Genomic DNA, 17,008 nt, shown 5'->3' on the forward strand with positions numbered 1-17,008 from the left:
AATAAATCTTATCAGAAAAAGTAACACTGCACTATCGAGTCATAGAGATGCACAGCATGGAAATATATCCTTCAGTCCAACTCGTCCATGCTGACCAGATAGTTTAAATTATTCAAGTCCCATTTGCCAGCACCCGACCCATATCCCTTTAGATCCTCCCTATTCATATACCCAGCCTTTTAAGTGTTGTAACTGTAGCCGCTTCCACCACTTCCTCTGGAAGCTCATTCCATACACGTACCCTCCTCTGCGTGAAAAAGTTGCCCTTTTAAATCTTTCCCCTTTCACCTTAAACCTCTGCCCTTTACTTTTGGACTCTGCTACCCTGATGAAAAGACCTTGTCTATTCACCCTATCCATGACCCTCGTGATTTTATAAACCTCTATAAGGTCACCCCTCAGCCTCCAACGCTCCAGGGAAAACAGCCCCAGCCTCTTCAGCCTCTCCCCCTAGATCAAACCCTCCAACCCTGGCAGAGTTACAGCGATCCTTGGGGATTTCAATATGCAGATGGACAGGGAAAATCAGGTTGATGGTGTATTTCAAGAAAAGGAATTTGTGGAATGTCTACAAGATGGCTTTTTGGAGCAGCTTGTGGTGGAATCTACTTGGGAACAGGTAATACTGGATTTAGTGTTGTTCACTGAGGCAGACTTGATAAGGGAGCTTAAGGTGAAGGAACCCTTAGGAGGCAGTGATCATATTATGATTGAATTTACTGTGCAATGTGAGAGGGAGGGAATAGTATCAGAGGTAACGGTATTATAGGCAACTACAGAAGCATGGGGGAGGATCTGGGTAGAATTGACTGGGAGAGGAGCCCAGCAAGAAAGACAGTGGAACAGCAATGGCAGGAGTTTCTGGGAATAATTCAGTAGACACGGCAGGGATTCATCCCGAGGAGAAAGAAACATGGTACAGGGAGGATGAGGCAACCATAGCTGCCTAGGGAAGTCAGGGTTATCATAAAGCAAAAGAGAAAGCATATAATGTGGTGAAGGGCAATGGGAAACCAGAGGATTGGGAAGCTTACAAAGACCAACACAGGGCAACAAAAAAAGAATTATGGAGGGAGAAGATTAAATGTGAGGGTAAGCTAGTCAGTCATATATAGGAAGATTGGGCAAAAGTGGATATTGGACTGCTGGAAAATGATGCTGGAAAGATAGTAGTGGGGAAAAAAGAATGGCTGAGGAACCGATTAATTACTTCAGGTTAGTCTTCACAGTGAAATACACGAGTAATATCCCAAAACGTTCAGAGTGTGAGAGAGCAGAGCTGAGTATGGTGATCATCACCAAGGAGAAGGTGCTAGAAAAGCTGAATGGCCTGAATGTGGATAAATCACCTGGACCAGATGGACTACATCCCAGAGTTCTATGGGAGATAGCTGAAGAGATAGTGGAGGCGTTAGTGGTGATCTTTCAGGAATCGCTAGAATCAGGGAGAGTCCCAGAGGACTGGAAAGTTGCAAAGTGACACCCCAGTTTAAAAAGGGAGTAAAGCAAAAGATGGAAAATTAGAGACAGATTAGGCTAACCTCGATCATGGGTAAGATCCTGGAATCCATCATGAAGGATGAGATTTCTGAATACTTGGAAGTCTCTGGTAAAATAAGGCAGAGTCCATGTGGTTTCATCGAGGGGAGGTCATGCCTGACAAATCTTCTGGAATTATTTGAGGAGGTTATGAGCAGGTTAGACCAAGGAGAGCCAGTGGATGTTGTCTACCTGGACTTCAAGAAGGCCTTTGACACGGTGCTGCACAGGAGGTTACTGAGTAAGATAAGGGCCCATGGTGTCAGAGGCAAGGTGCTAGCCTGGATAGAAGCTTGAAGTCTGGCAGAAAGCAGAGAGTGGGGATAAAAGGGTCCTTCTCAGGATGGCAACCAGTGACAAGTGGTATTGTGCAAGGCTCAGTGTTGGGACCAAACTTTTCACTTCATACATTAACAATCTAGATGAAGGAACTGAGGGCGTTCTGGCTAAGTTTGCAGATGATACAAAGATTGGTAGAGGGACAGGTAGCATTGAGGTGGTGGAGAGGCTGCAGAAGGATTTGGACAGGTTAGGAGAGCGGGCAAAGAAGTGGCAGATGGAGTACAACATGGGAAGGTGTGAGATCATGCACTTTGGTAGAAAGAAGGTAAACTTACAAGTTGAATCAGTAGTTAGGAAGGCAAATGCAATGATGGCATTTATTTTGAGGACTTGAATATATACGTAGGGATGTACCTCTGAGGCTCTATAAGGCTCTGGTCAGACCACATTTGGAGTATCATGCACAGTCTTGGGTTCCATATCTCGGGAAGGACGTATTGTCCCGAGAGCGCATTCAGAGGAGGTTCACGAGAATGGTCCAGGAAAGAAAAGCTTAATGTATGAGGAATGTTTGCGAACTCTAGGTTTAATACTTGATGAGAGGGGATCTAAGTGAAATACACACAATGCTGAATGGCCTGGACAGAGTGGATGTTGGGAAGATTTTTCCATTGGTAGGAGAAACTAGGAACTAAGGGGACAACCTTAGAGTAAAGGGAAGACCCTTTAGAATGGAGATAAGGAGAAACTTCTTCAGCCAGAGAGTGGGGAATCTATGGACCTGTGCAGGCCTGGTCATTTAGAACTTTTAAGATTGAGATAGGTTCTCTGTATCAATGAGATCAAGGGCTTACGGGGAGAAAGCGGGAGAATGGGGTTGTGAAGCTTATCAGCTGTGATTGAATAGTTGAGCAGATTTGATGGGCTGAATGGCCTAATTTCTGTTTCAATGTCTTCTGATCTTATGGCCTTATCCTTGTCAACCTTTTCTGAACCCTTTCAAGTTTCACAACATCCTTATTATAGCAGGAAGGCCAGAATTGAACGCAGTATTCCAAAAGTGGCCGAACTAATGTCCTGCACAGCCACAACATGACCTTCCAACCCTTATACTCAAGGGACTGACCAATAAGGGTAAGTGTACCAAACACCTGCTTCACCACTCTGTCTACCTGAGACTCTAATTTCAAGGAGCTATGAACCTGTACCAAAAGGTCTCTTTGTTCAGCAACATTCTCCAGGATATTACCATTAAGGGTATAAGTCCTGGCCTGATTTGCCTTTCCAAAATGCAGCAACTCACATTTATCTAATTTTCTTTTATTGTTTCATGGGATGTGGGCATCACCGGCTGCCCCAATATTTATTGCCCAGCCCTAGTTGCCCAGAGGGCAGTTCAGAGTCAACCACATTGCTGTGGGTCTGGAGTCAGACCAGGTAAGGATGGCAGTTTCCTTCCCAAAAGTGAACCAGATGGATTTTTCCACTTGGCAATGATTTCATGTTCATCATTAGACTCTTAACCCCAGACATATTTCTTAATTGAATTCAAATTCCACCATCTGCATGAGGGTATTTGAACCTGGGTCCCCAGGACATTACCAGGGTTTCTAGATTACTAGTCTAGCGACAGCGCCACACGTCCATCGCCAACACAAATTAAACTCCCTCTGCCACTCCTCTGCCCACCAGCCCATCTGATCACTCAAAGTAACTCCAATGACTGGGGTTTGCAATGTGTGTGCATTTTCACACATGTACGAACACATACGTGCACATATACACACAGACACGCATGCACATGCATGCTCACACATGCACACAGACATGTACTAACATGCATACATACACACACATACAGATACATATGCACATATACACACATGTACACACACACACGCACACACACGCACCCTCACACATATATACACACACATGTACACGCACGTACAGATACATACACACATGCACATGTGCACACATGCACACACATGCACCCTCACACACACACAGATACATATGCACACATGCACACCTACACACACGCACACACACATACAGATACATATGTACACATGCACACACACATGCACACGCACGTGCGCGCGCGCACACACGCACACACACACACACACACACACACACACACACACACACACTTCATGAAAAGACATGAAGTGTCTTTGCAGAGATTGCTTTTCTCCAGAAAAAAACACTCCAGCCAATGGCTTATTCTTGAAGGCAAAAGAATAAAATGCTGAATGCTGCGGAATCTTTCACTCAGACTTCTGGCTATATGATCGAATCACTAATTAGGCATAGTTATCGTCAAAGTCTTCCTGACACAGTTTGCTCAGGAAATGCCATCTGAAAATGTCTTTCAATCACTCTTTTTAAAAAAAAAACAAGTGGTTTCACGCTGAACTGCTGCAGCATGTTCTCTTTTCCGAAACTGGAGAGATCAGCTGGGTAGCTTGTTAATGGCATGCTGTCCTCTAACACGACTGGTTCTTGGCAGGCTTTCTTCACCCAACTTGACGGGAGGGGATAGAGGGCGGTGGTAGAGAGATGGCTCTCAGACTCGAGGCCTGTGACCAGCGGTGTGCCTCAAGGATCGGTGCTGGGTCTACCGTTGTTTGTCATTTATATAAACGATTTGGATAAGAATGTAGGAGGCATGAATAGTACATTTGTGGATGACACCACAATTAGTGAATGGCGTATAGTGAAGAAGGTTATCAAAAAGTACAATGGGATCTTGATCAACTGGGTCAGTGGGCCGAGGAATGGCTGATGGAGTTTAAGTTAGAGAAGTGCAAAGTGCTGCATTTTGATATAGCACAGTAAGATAGGATTAGACAATTAATGGTCGGTCCCTGGGGAGTGTTGTCGAACACAGAGACCTCATGATACGTGTATGTAGTGCCTCAAAAGTGGCGTCGCAGGTAGACAGGTTAGTGAATCAGGCGTTTAGCATACACTTGCCTTCATTGATCAGAACGTTGAGTACAAGAGTTGGGATATCATGTTATGGCTGTACAAGATATTGGTAAGGACACATTTGGAGTACTGCATACCACACTAGTCACCCCACTGAGGGAAGGATGTTATTACATTGGAAAGCGTGTAAAAAAACGATTGACAAGGATGTTACCGAGACTGGTGGTTTTGAGTTACAGGGAGAGACTGAATAGACTTATAGAAGTCATACAATCCCTACAATGTGGAAACAGGCCACTTGGCCCAACATGTCCACACCAATGCTCCAAAGAGCATCCCATCCAGACCCATTCCATTACTGTACACTTACCCGAGTAATTCACCTAACCCTCACATCACTGAACACTATGGACAATTTAGCTTGGCCAATTCACCTAACCTTCACATGTTTGGATTGTGGCAGGAAACTTGAGCACCTTGAGGAAACCCGAGCAGATATGGGGAAAATGAGCAAATTCCAAACAGTTGCCCGAGACTGGGATTGAACCCAGATCCCTGGTGCTATGAGGCAGCAGTGCTAACCACTGAGCCACTGTGTTACTCAAAGCCTGGAACATCAGAGGCTGAGGGGTGACCTTATAGAGGTTTATAAGATCATGAGGCGCATGATTAGGATAAACAGACAAAATCTTTTCACCAGGGACAGGGGAATCCAAAACTAGAGGGTGTAGGTTTAAGGTGAGAGGAAAAAGATTTAAAATAGACCTGAAGTGCAACTTTTTCACACAGAAGGTATATGGAATGAGCTGCCAGAGGAAGTGGTGGAGTAGTACAATTACAGCATTTAAAAGGCATCAGAATGGATATATGAATAGGAAGGGTTTAGAGGGATATGGGCCAAGTGCTGGCGAAGGGACCAGATTAACTTGGGAAACCTGGTTGGCATGGGTGAGTTGGGCCGAAAGGTCTGTTTCTGTGCTGTATGACTCTACAACTCAAATGGCTATTAGAAGGGTTTCCATCGACTTACTTGATAAAACAAGAGCCTGTCCAATGACTGTCCTACCCTCACCTCATTTGTATCTTTTAACTTCTGATGTGTGAAAGCATTTTGAGATTTGTTTATAGAAAGAAGTCAAAACAAGCAACATATTAATGGTATGAATGGGCACAGCCAGCTCTGTTACATGCAAATCTTTTGTCAAAGAAGGAAAATATAAACTCTAATAAATGGTGTTGCACTGACCATTAAAGTGCTTTCTTGGCAATGTATGGAGCTGAAAGCGGAATCTGTTACATTATACCCCTGCCTCATTTTCCACACACATTAAATTATAGGGTAGGTTAAACAACAATGTCTAATCGCAGTGATTATCATTGGCACTTGATGTCTCTGTGATTCACTCTTATACAATTACCACTAACCAGATTGATGACTCATCTAAATACAAGAATGACAGCAAATCTCCAAGTTTGGCAAGATGTCAGTTCCCCGATGGGTGGGGAGACGGGGACAGGAACCCTCAGAGTTTGAGATCACAATGTGAGGCAGAAGTGGTATTGAAGGTAAATCAGCTCCTCAATATCCGATGCTTAATTTTCCTGTTACCTGAGGTGAAGACTGATCATACACTGCACAGGAGGATAAAGTTCACTCATGTTGTTCTGGAAGGAAGGTAACTTTAAATCGCAGAGCGTGCTGCAATGGCCTGGTATAATGTTTACCCACTGCCTCTTTCTTCAGAAAGAAATAAATCTTATCAGAAAATGTAACTACTTAAAGAAAGCACAGTTTGCAATGTTCTGGAGAGAATGACAATCACATGCTTCACCTCTACCATTCCTCCTCTCCACAATGTACAAGGCTTTAGATGTGGAACATATAACACAGAACAGTACAACACAGTACAGGCCCTTCGGCCTTGATGTTGTGCCAACCTTTTGTCCTACTCTAAGTTCAGACTAACCTACATTTTACTATCATCCATGTGCCTATCCAAGAGTCGCTTAAATGTCCCTAATGTATCTGACTCTGCTACCACTGCTGGCAGTGCATTCCATATAGCGACCTACGGTCAGCCTCATTTCAACGTCCACCTACTTCCTTAGCCTTTCAGACCTGACCAGACCTGACTGGGGTCACCACTACTGTCTCACACCTGTAGGGACCCGCTCAGTGCGCATGCTCCATTCACCTGCCCGTCAATGTGGCCAGATCATCACACCCCATGCTGAGTGAGCATGTCCTTTTTCACATAAGGAAAAGGGATAGAGTAAGTAGACGAGGTCTTTTCCCAAATTAGGGAAGTCCAAAACTAGAGGGCATAGTTTTACGGTGAGAGGGGAAAGATTTAAAAGGGACCTAGGGGGCAGCTTTTTCACACAGAGGGTGGTGCGTGTGTGGAGTGAGCTACCAGAGGAAGTAGTGGAGGCTGGTACAATTACAGCATTTAAAAGGGATGTGGGTGGGTTTAGAGGGATATGGACCAAATGCTAGCAAATGGGACTAGATTAATTTGGGATATCTGGTCAGCATGGATGAGTTGGACTAAAGGGGCTGTTTTTGTGCTGGATAGCTTTATGACTCTATGACTCCATGTCTAGCAGTGTGGAGTTTGCACATGTTCTCCATGTCTGTGTGGGATTCCTCTGGGTGCTCCGGTTTCCTCCTACAGTCCAAAGATGGTGGATTGGCCATACTAAATTGTCCAGAGTGGCCAGGGATGTATAGGCTAGGTGGGTTAGCCATGGGAAATGTAGGTACAGTGTGGAGGAGGGGTTGTTGTCTGGTCTGTATGGGATGCTCTTTGGAGGGTCGATGCAGACTCGATGGGCCAAATGGCCTCTACCTGCACTGTCAGGATTCCATGGTCAGCATCATTTAACCATTCACCTCCTTCCTTAACCTTTCGGACCAAAGTAGTTCCTTGTTTATCAGCCCTTCACAGTTAGTCTCCACTCAGAGTCAGCCCACCCTCCGTCACCAAACACCAGGGTGTTCTGCCAATAAGTGAGTGCCCCACCCTATCCTTTCTTTTCTTATTATAGTCCGACATGACTTTGATTGATACAATCAATAGACTGTGATTATGAAGAACTCTGTTATTCTAAATTTGTTATTATTAAAAAAATGGGTAAGAGCCAATTTATTCATTAATATATCAGGCCAGGTTTCTACCTGCCTTGCTAAACAGTGCTTGGATTTGGCACATGTCTGTACTGAACTGTCATTGATTCTAATCACATTTTGCTTTAGGAAGTGTCAACCATGTGGCATATTCATGCTTTTGTTGTTCTTTCTTGAGATGTGGGTGTCACTGGTTGAGCCAGTATTTGTTGCCCAATCTGTATTGCCATGGAGTCATATAGTACGGACACAAACCAGCCAGTCCACACCGACCATGTTCTGAAACTAAACTAGTCCCTCCTGCGTGTTCCTGGCCCATGTCCCTCCAAACGTTCATGTACTTATCTAAATGTCTTTTAAATATTGCAACTGCGACCATCCAACCCTTCCTCTGGAAGCTCACTCCACTCCTGAACCACTCTCTCTATATAGAAAAAACTGTCCTTCATGTCTTTTTAAAATATCTCTCCTCTCACCTTTAAAAATATGCCCCCAGGTCTTTAAATCCCCCCTTCTAGGAAAAGGACACCTGATATTCAATTTATTTGTACCCCTCATGATTTTATAAATCTCTATAAGGTCACCCCTCAGTCTTCTACACTTCAGTGAAAAAGTCCCAGCCTATTCAGCCTCTTCTGATAACTCAAGCTCTCAATTCCCGGCAACATCCTGGTAAATCTTTTCTGAACCCTCTCCAGCTTGAAATTACCTTTCCTAAAACAGGGCGAACAGAACTGGACATAATACTCCAGAAGAGGCCTCACCAACATCCCGTACAACCTCAACGCCTATACTCAAAGGAGTGAGCAATGAAGGCACTCAGAGTGCCTCAAATGCCTTCTTAACCATCCTAAGCATATGCAATGGAAACTTTAAAGATGTGCATAGAGTCACAGAGTCATAGAGCTGTACAGCACGGAAACAGACCCTTCAGTCCAACTGGTCCATACCAATCACATATCTTAAATTAATCTGGTCCCATTTGCCAGCACTTGGCCCATATCCCTCCAAACCCTTCATATTCACGTACCTATCCAGATGTCTTTTACACCTGAACTCTAAGGTCTCTCTGATCTACAACACTATCCAAAGCCTTACCTTTAATTGTATATGTCCTGCCTTTGTTTTACCAAAATGCAATATCTCGCATTTATCCAGGCTAAATCCCATCGGCCATTCTTCAGCCCATTGACCCAATAGTTCTTGACAAGGTGATAGTGAGCTGCTTTCTTGAACTACTGCAGTCTATTTGAAGCAGGTATTCCCACAGAACTGCAGGAGAAGGAGCCCCGTGACAAGTCCAAGTCAGGATGATGGACAGGAAATTTACAGCTGGTGTCTGCTACTGTACTAATAAGATAAACAACCACTTATCACAGGAAACTGCTTCAATGTGGTATGTTCAGTGTGGCGAATCTGTGGAATTTGTTCCTACAGAGGGCTGTGGAGACCAGGTCATTGAGTATATGTAAAACAGAGATAGATAGGTTCTTGAGTGGGATGAAAGTGGGAGAACATGGTCGAAAAACCTATCAGCCATGAGCAGACTCAATGGGCCGAATGGTCTGATTTCTGCCCCTATGCCTTATGGATCTTATGGTTCAAACCCGATGGAAATGAGGAGAAAATTACGCTGAAGCTGTGATGCAGAAAGTATGTATTCAGGAAGATTGAGAAGGTGTAGAGAGCTAAAGGAATAGTTTTGGAATAGAGTTGAAGGTTATTTATTTCTTTATCCCTTCATGGGATATGGTATCACTGCTGAGTCCAGGACTTGTTGCCTATCCCTAATTGCCCTGGAACGGAATGGACTCCTCAGCTATTTCAGAGAGCAATTGACATGGGTCTAGAATCATGTGTCGGCCAGATCAGGCATGGCTGGTGGATTGCCCTCACTAAGGGAGGACAGTTGACCAGATGGATTGCTACAACAATCAGTTGGAGCTTTCACGAGACAAGCTTTCAATTTCAGATATTTTCCTCATCAAACTTCAGTGCGTTAGTTGTGGGAAATGTGGAGTAATAAGGTAGGGGAATGGGTCTGTGTGTGGAACCCTTTTTGTAGGGTCAGTGTGGATTTGGTAGGCCAAATGGCCTGTTTCCATACTGTAGGGATTCTATATTCTTCGATTCTATGTTCTTCAACCTGTTGCTATGGACTAGGTCAGACCACTCAAAACATTCTTAAAGCAGGCAGACCAGACCATAACTTTGCAATTTGTAAGTGTACAGTGAAAATTACCTGGAGTGAGGTAGCTATGTTGACTATTAGATGTTAAAACAGACAAGAATTTACTCATTAAACTGCACACTGTAACACAAAGAACAGAATAAAGCACCCCTTCGGAACTCAGTCTATCCAAACTAGACTTAACTATGCTGTTCCGAATATACACAACTGTCCCAATAAGCAACCCCCTCTTCAAAACCAGTACAAATGGAACACATGTGTACAGGTTGAAGCTTGAAGGGCAGAAAGAGATAGAGTGTGTTTCTGCAGCGCTCACTGTTGAACTCCTACCTAGTTCTGGATTGAACTGCTCAGCTAGAGAGCTGACCACTCCCCTTTCATTATACAGGTCGCTTCTAAAACATGACCACTTTGGCCTGAAGTCTCATCTGTTTACATATAAACCAAAAGGCCTCTCAAAATCCTTTTCATCTCTGTACCAAACCAGACTGATCGGAGCCCGGCCCATTTATGACTCCTCTGATAAAAATCAAGGATAGACCATCCTTGAGCCTAGGAACATCTGGTCAGCATGGACGAGTTGGACTGAGGGGCCTGCTTCTGTGCTGGACATCGCTATGACTCTAAAATCAACTGATCAAAATAAAAATGAGAGCAGTGGTCAATAGATATCGTTCAGGCTGGATGAAGGTTTTTTATGGATTTTCCTGGGGTCAGTATTAGGACTCTTCCTTCTAAAATGAAAAACAACCCCTTCCCACTGTGGGGGTGTAACTAGTCAAGGAAACCACATTGACATGATGAATGCTCTGGTCTGCCCATACCACATATAATTGTGGGAAGAAGGTTCCATTGAAAGGGAGGGGTGTGGTGGGTGTTACAGCTAGACCATAATTAACCCCCCCCCTCCCCAGCTGACATGCAGATGGGTGGGCGAGTGACCCACACACAGAGACCTTTCCAATGAGGAGCTTGAGCCAATGTCACATCTGATAGATCCCACAGCACCATCATGAAGGAGAGCGCCTGGAATTTTCTTGCTGGCCAAAATTTCCATCCATCAGCCAACATGGCCAGCACAGATCATGTTGCTCGCTGTGGGATCTTGCTGTGCACAACGTGGCGGCTGCGTTGACAGCAGTGCGTGCACTTCAAGGAGAGGGTGTTGCAAATTGCGTTGGGATCTTCTGCCTGCACGTGGAAATTGGAAGTTGTGTCTCCCTCCATGCCCCGAGAACGTTTTCCACTGAATCACCGCAGTTTGATGCAGTGAACCAGCTCGACACTACTCTGGGACAGGGAAGGACGTTTGAAAGACCCTGAAGGGCCTTTCTTATTCTGATCCTTTCCTGGGCTTCAGTCAAACCATTTGGATCCAAATGTTTGCAAGATAATCCAGTGATAGATTTCTCAACAACATTGCCAGCCGTGAGAAAGACATTCGCTCCAAAAAAAAAACTGCTGTGTTAACAAATACAAGTGCAGTGTTTTGCTGGTTGCTTGTAAACATTTCAAACACTTCATGTAGGTAGCTTTTTGGCTCAGGACGTGATTGGCATTTGGCAAGACTTGATTCGATGTTTATCAGGTAACACCCTGATGCAGAATTAGCTACTTCCCAACCAACAATGGACAAACCCCTTCAATCCCTCCAACCCCTGCCCTGACTTTCAATTCTAAGGCTTTGCTTCTGGGTTAGGGGACACCCTTCAGTGGTGGAGGCTGGTACAGTTCCAACATTTAAAAGGCATCTGGATGGGTGTATGAATAGGAAGGGTTTGGACAGATATGAGCCAAACTCTGGCAAATGGGACAGATTTATTTAGGGCATATGGACGAATTGGATGGAAGGGTCTGTTTCTGTGCTGTACATCTCTATGTCTTTCTGACTATATGAGATCCTAGATTAGGAATGTTAACCTAAAAATGTTAAAATTGAGGGGTTATAGATACAGGACAGATGTCAGAGGTAGGTTCTTCACTCAGAGAGTAGTAAGGGCATGGAATGCTCTATCTGCTCCAGCAGTAGACTCGCCAACTTTAAGGATATTTAAATGGTCATTGGATAAACATATGGATGATAATGGAATAGTGTAGGATTGATGGGTTTCAGATTGGTTTCACAATTCGGCACAATATCAAGGGCAGAAGGGCCTGTACTGCCCTCTAATGTTGTATGTTCTATGCTCTAACCTGATCCAATCAAGGAGCCCCGGCTGACAGATATAAACAGACGGTTCAGAGACTCTCCTTAGTCTACGGGCTGGCTCTGAGCTGGCCAGTCAGAGCCCATGTGCTGTCATGCACATGTAAATAAAGGGTAACTTGGTGACAGGATATCAGCCACTGTGTAGTTATTTCCCTTCCCCACCTTGGGTTGGGTCCAGCTGAGGGTTCCCTGGTCCTGATTTCTGCCAGTGGACACGGCAACATGACACATGAAGAGACCAGACAAGGATGCAGCTCTTACAGTTGTGGTGCCACATTTATAACTCATCCCTAATTGCCCAGAAGGCAGTTAAGAGTCAACCACATTGCTGTGGGTGGGGGAGTCACATGTAGGTCAGACCAGGTAAGGATGGCAGTTTCCTTCCCAAAACGACATTAGCAAATCACTTCCTGATCATTAGTAATCTCTTAATTCCAGTTTATTCCTCACCTCCACCAACAAATTTAATTCAAATCTCACGGTCTGGATTTGAACCTGGGTCCCCAGAACATTACTTGAGTTTCTGGATTAATAATCTAGCGATAACACTCCTAAACCTCCCCTGTGTATGGGGCAAATTGGCTAAGGGACAATTGGACAATGCAGATGAAAAGTGGATGTGTGGGCTTGCTGATGGAGGCTCCTTACCCTCTATGAACAGTACGCCTTAGCACAGAAAGGTCAGAACAGTGAAAGGCCATTCATCCCATCAAGTCTGCTGTACCAGGCAAGTAGATCATAGCTTACCAACTGCTTCAACACCACTTTCCCACACAATCGACATACCCCTCTAGAAATCTGTCAATCTTTATTTGATGTTTTATTTTAACATTCTATTTTTTACATAAGACTTACATTGGATATACAGGACAGACACAGGCTATTGCAGCCGAACTCGTCCATCCCATCTTTCCTCATTTAGATCTGCCAGCTTTCTCTACCTCCTTCAACCTTGGTCTTTCTCTTTCCTTAAATCCTCTGACCCTCATGAGCTTGCCTTGCTGTCCCTTAAACCTATTGAAACCTGCACAGGTGGATAGAGTGGTCAAGAAGGCATAAGGTACATTTGCCTTCATTGGAAGGAGTATTGAGTATCGGAGCTGGCAGATCATGTTAAAATTGTACAAGACTTTGGTTCAGCCACATTTGGAATACTGTGTACAGTTCTGGTGGCCACATTACCAAAGGATATGGACGCTTTGGGGAGGGTGAGGGGAAGGTTTATGAGGATGTTGCCTGGTCTGGAAAGTGCTAGCTATGAAGAGGGTTGACTAGGTTAGGATTGTTTTCATTAGAAAAAAGGAGATTGAGGGGGGGGCCTGATTGAGGCCTACAATATCATGAAGGGTATAGACTGTGTGGATAGAGACAAGCTTTTTCCCAGGGTGAAGGTTTCAATAATGAGAGGTCATGCATTCAAGGTGAGAGGAGAAATGTTTAAGAGGGGTATACACGGCAAGTATTTGACACAGAGGGTGGTAGGTGCCTGGAACGCGTTGTCAGCAGAGGTGGTAGAGGCAGGCCCGGTAGATTCATTTACGGTGTGTCTGGACAGGTGCACAAGTATGTGGGGAGCAGAGGGATACAGATCCTTAGGAATTGGGCGATAGGTTTAGACAGTGGATTTGGATCAGCACAGGCTTGGAGGGCCGAAGAGCCTGTTCCTGGGCTGTACATTTTCTTTGTTCTTTTTCTTCTTTGAAACTATTTGCCTCAACCCTTCGGAGTGGGAGTGGATTTCACTCCTCACCACCCTCCGAATGAAGATGTTTCTCCCAAATTCTGGACCAGATTTCCTGGTGACCACCTTGTGTTGAAGACCTCTCTTTGTCTGCATCCCTACAAATGAAGATATTCTCTCTCTCTCTCTCCATCCCCCGTGTCAATATTATTTTAAAGACCTCTAACAGGTCACTCCCTCAGCCTTCGATTTACAAGCAGAAAGGAGACCCAGATTGTTAACCACTTCCACATAAAGTTAAAAATCACACAACACCGGGTTATAGTCCAACAGGTTCATTTGCAAGTACCAGCTTTCGGAGCGCTGCTCCTTCATCAGGTAGCTAGTGGGGCAGGCTCATAGCACACAGAATTTATAGAAAAAGATTAAAGTGTCGTACAACTGAGGCAATGTATTGAACAAACCTAGATTGCTGCTCAGTCTTTAATCACTTAGAATGGGGATGCAGGTTTCGATCCATTAATATGTAAATCTCAGAACTTCTTTCAATTCACATTCCTGAGATAATTTAAGGTTTTATAAAAGAAAAGATGACATTTCCACTCAGACAATGCATTCCAAGTATAAGGTTAGACTCTGTCTGTATTCCAACCTTGAGTCAGACTGGTTCTATTTCCTAAGTAGGAATTTATAAAATGTCACGTGGACTGACTGCCTGCAGATTGTGTGCTTTTTGAACAAAATAGAATGTGTCTGCAAATACAAATCTGCAAGTGCAAATTTATGTATGTGTGTGTGTACGTGTGTGTGTTGTGTGTGTATGTGAGGGAGTGAGAGAGTGTGTATGTGTGTGTGTGTGACTGTGAGAATGAGGGAGGGAGGGAGAGAGAGAGTGAGTATATGTGTGTGAGAGAGGGAGGCAGAGAGAGTGTGTATAGTGTGTGTGCGTGTGTGTGACAGAGGGAGGAAGGGAGACAGTGTGTGTGTGCATGAGTGTGAGAAAGTATATGCCTGTGAGAGGGTGGGCGTGTGAGTGTGTGAGTGTGGGTGTGTGTGTGTGTGTCTGAGAAAGAGCATGAGTATGACAGAGGGTCTGCGTGAGTGTGTGACTACAAAATCCAAAAGCTAGTGCTTCCAAATAAACCTAGTGGACTATGACCTGGTGTTGTGTGAGTTTTAACTTTGTCCACCCCAGTCCAACACTGGCTCCTCCACATCATGGCTTCGAAATAAGTCATAGTCATTGAGTCATAGAGGATGGAAACAGACCCTTTGGTCCAGACAGCCCATGCTGACCCTAATCCCAAACTAAACTAGTCCCAACTGCCTCCTCCTGGCCCATATCCCTCCAGACTTTTCCTACTCATGTACTTATCCAAATGTCTTTTAAACATTGTAATTGTACCCATGTTCACCACTTCCTCAGAAAGTTCATTCCATACACGAACCATTCTCTGTGCAAAGAAATTGCCCCTCACGTCTTCCGTATCTGTTGGGAATCATCATTGTAAGTATTCTATGTACCCTCTCCAGTGCCTTTGTATCCATTCAATAATATTGTAACCAGGAATGCATTCAGTATTCAGGGTGTGATCTTCAACACTAGTTGGCCATTGCTTTACAATTCTTGCTCTCTCGATATAATGGGAACTTCTTCATCCCCTACCTTACCCTACCCACCTTCAACAGCACAAATACCACCACATTCGAGTTGCTTCCAGTTCTGAAGAAGGGTCACTGGATTCGAAACTCGGTTTCTCTCCCCACAGAGGCTGCCAGATCTGCTGAGTTTCTCCAGAGCTCTCTGCTTTCAAATGCAGAGCAGCTTGGAATTCACTTTTCTTGCTCCATGGTGGTTCAACTCTCCGTTCTGGTGAAGGAGGAAGAACAACTTGGAGGAAGAGTGTAAGACAGACGGTCCCCCTTCAGCAGCGACAAGGGGAACAGAATAACCTGAAATACCAGATTGCAGAGCGGGCTGGGACATCGCAAAAGGAGTGAACACAGCTGTGGGTCCAAGCAGTCTTATGCATGAGCCGTTGTAAAGTTTCTGTGAAAACAAACACTCCCTTCTCTCTCAGCTCTCTGCTTTTGGCCACCCAGGAAGTTGAGCGTGCTCTGAGTAGGGATGGAGGAGTGGTGAAGGATACAAGGGGAGAGGGAGCTAGTTTGGATGGCAAATAGAGTCTGCAAACCCCAGTGCAGGTTAACTGCCCAGGAACAGGAGTTCAAGTAAGTTAGGTGAGGTTTGGCTGGAGTTCAGAGAGGAGGAGAGTGGGGACGGTGTTGATGGGTTTGTTATGATTGTTTGTGAGTCTTGCTCAGTTCACGTTGAGCCTGTTGTCTTTCAGTGACCCTCAGCCTGAAATTGATCGCTCAACCTGAGCAAAGTGTCCAAGTGACAGCAGGAAGCTGCGCTGGTCATAAGATTAAAAACCCCACAACACCAGGTTACAGTCCAACAGGTTTGTTTGGAAGCACTAGCTATCGGAGTGCTGCACCTTCATCAGGTGTAACCAAATAAACCTGTTGGACTATAACCTGGTGTTGAACCTGTCGGACTATAACCTGGTGTTGTGTGATTTTTAACTTTGTGCACCCCCATTCCAACACCGGCACCTCCACGTCATGACTGCTCATAAGAGTCGTAGACTCTACAACACAGAAGAAAGGCTACACAGCCCATCACGTCTGTGCTGGTATTCTAACCTTATTTCCCAGCATTTGGCCTGCAGACTGGTTTGCGATGTAGCTTTAGGTCCTCAGCTAATACATAGAATCCCAACAGCATCCCATTCAAGTCCACACCAACACTCCAAAGAGCATTCCACCCTGTAATCCCCGCGGCCAATCCTCCCTAAGCTGCACATCTTTGGACTGTGAGGAAACCCACACAGACACGGGGAGAATGTGCACACTCCACACAGACAATCGCCTGCAGCTGGAATCAAACCCAGGTCCATGGTGCTGTGAGGCAGTAGTGCTAACCACTGAGCCACCGTGCCGTCCTAAACATCTCGAGCATTCTCACCTCTACCA

Source organism: Chiloscyllium punctatum, chromosome 46 (genome assembly GCF_047496795.1).
Source record: "Chiloscyllium punctatum isolate Juve2018m chromosome 46, sChiPun1.3, whole genome shotgun sequence".
Classification (NCBI taxonomy): Eukaryota; Metazoa; Chordata; class Chondrichthyes; order Orectolobiformes; family Hemiscylliidae; genus Chiloscyllium; species Chiloscyllium punctatum.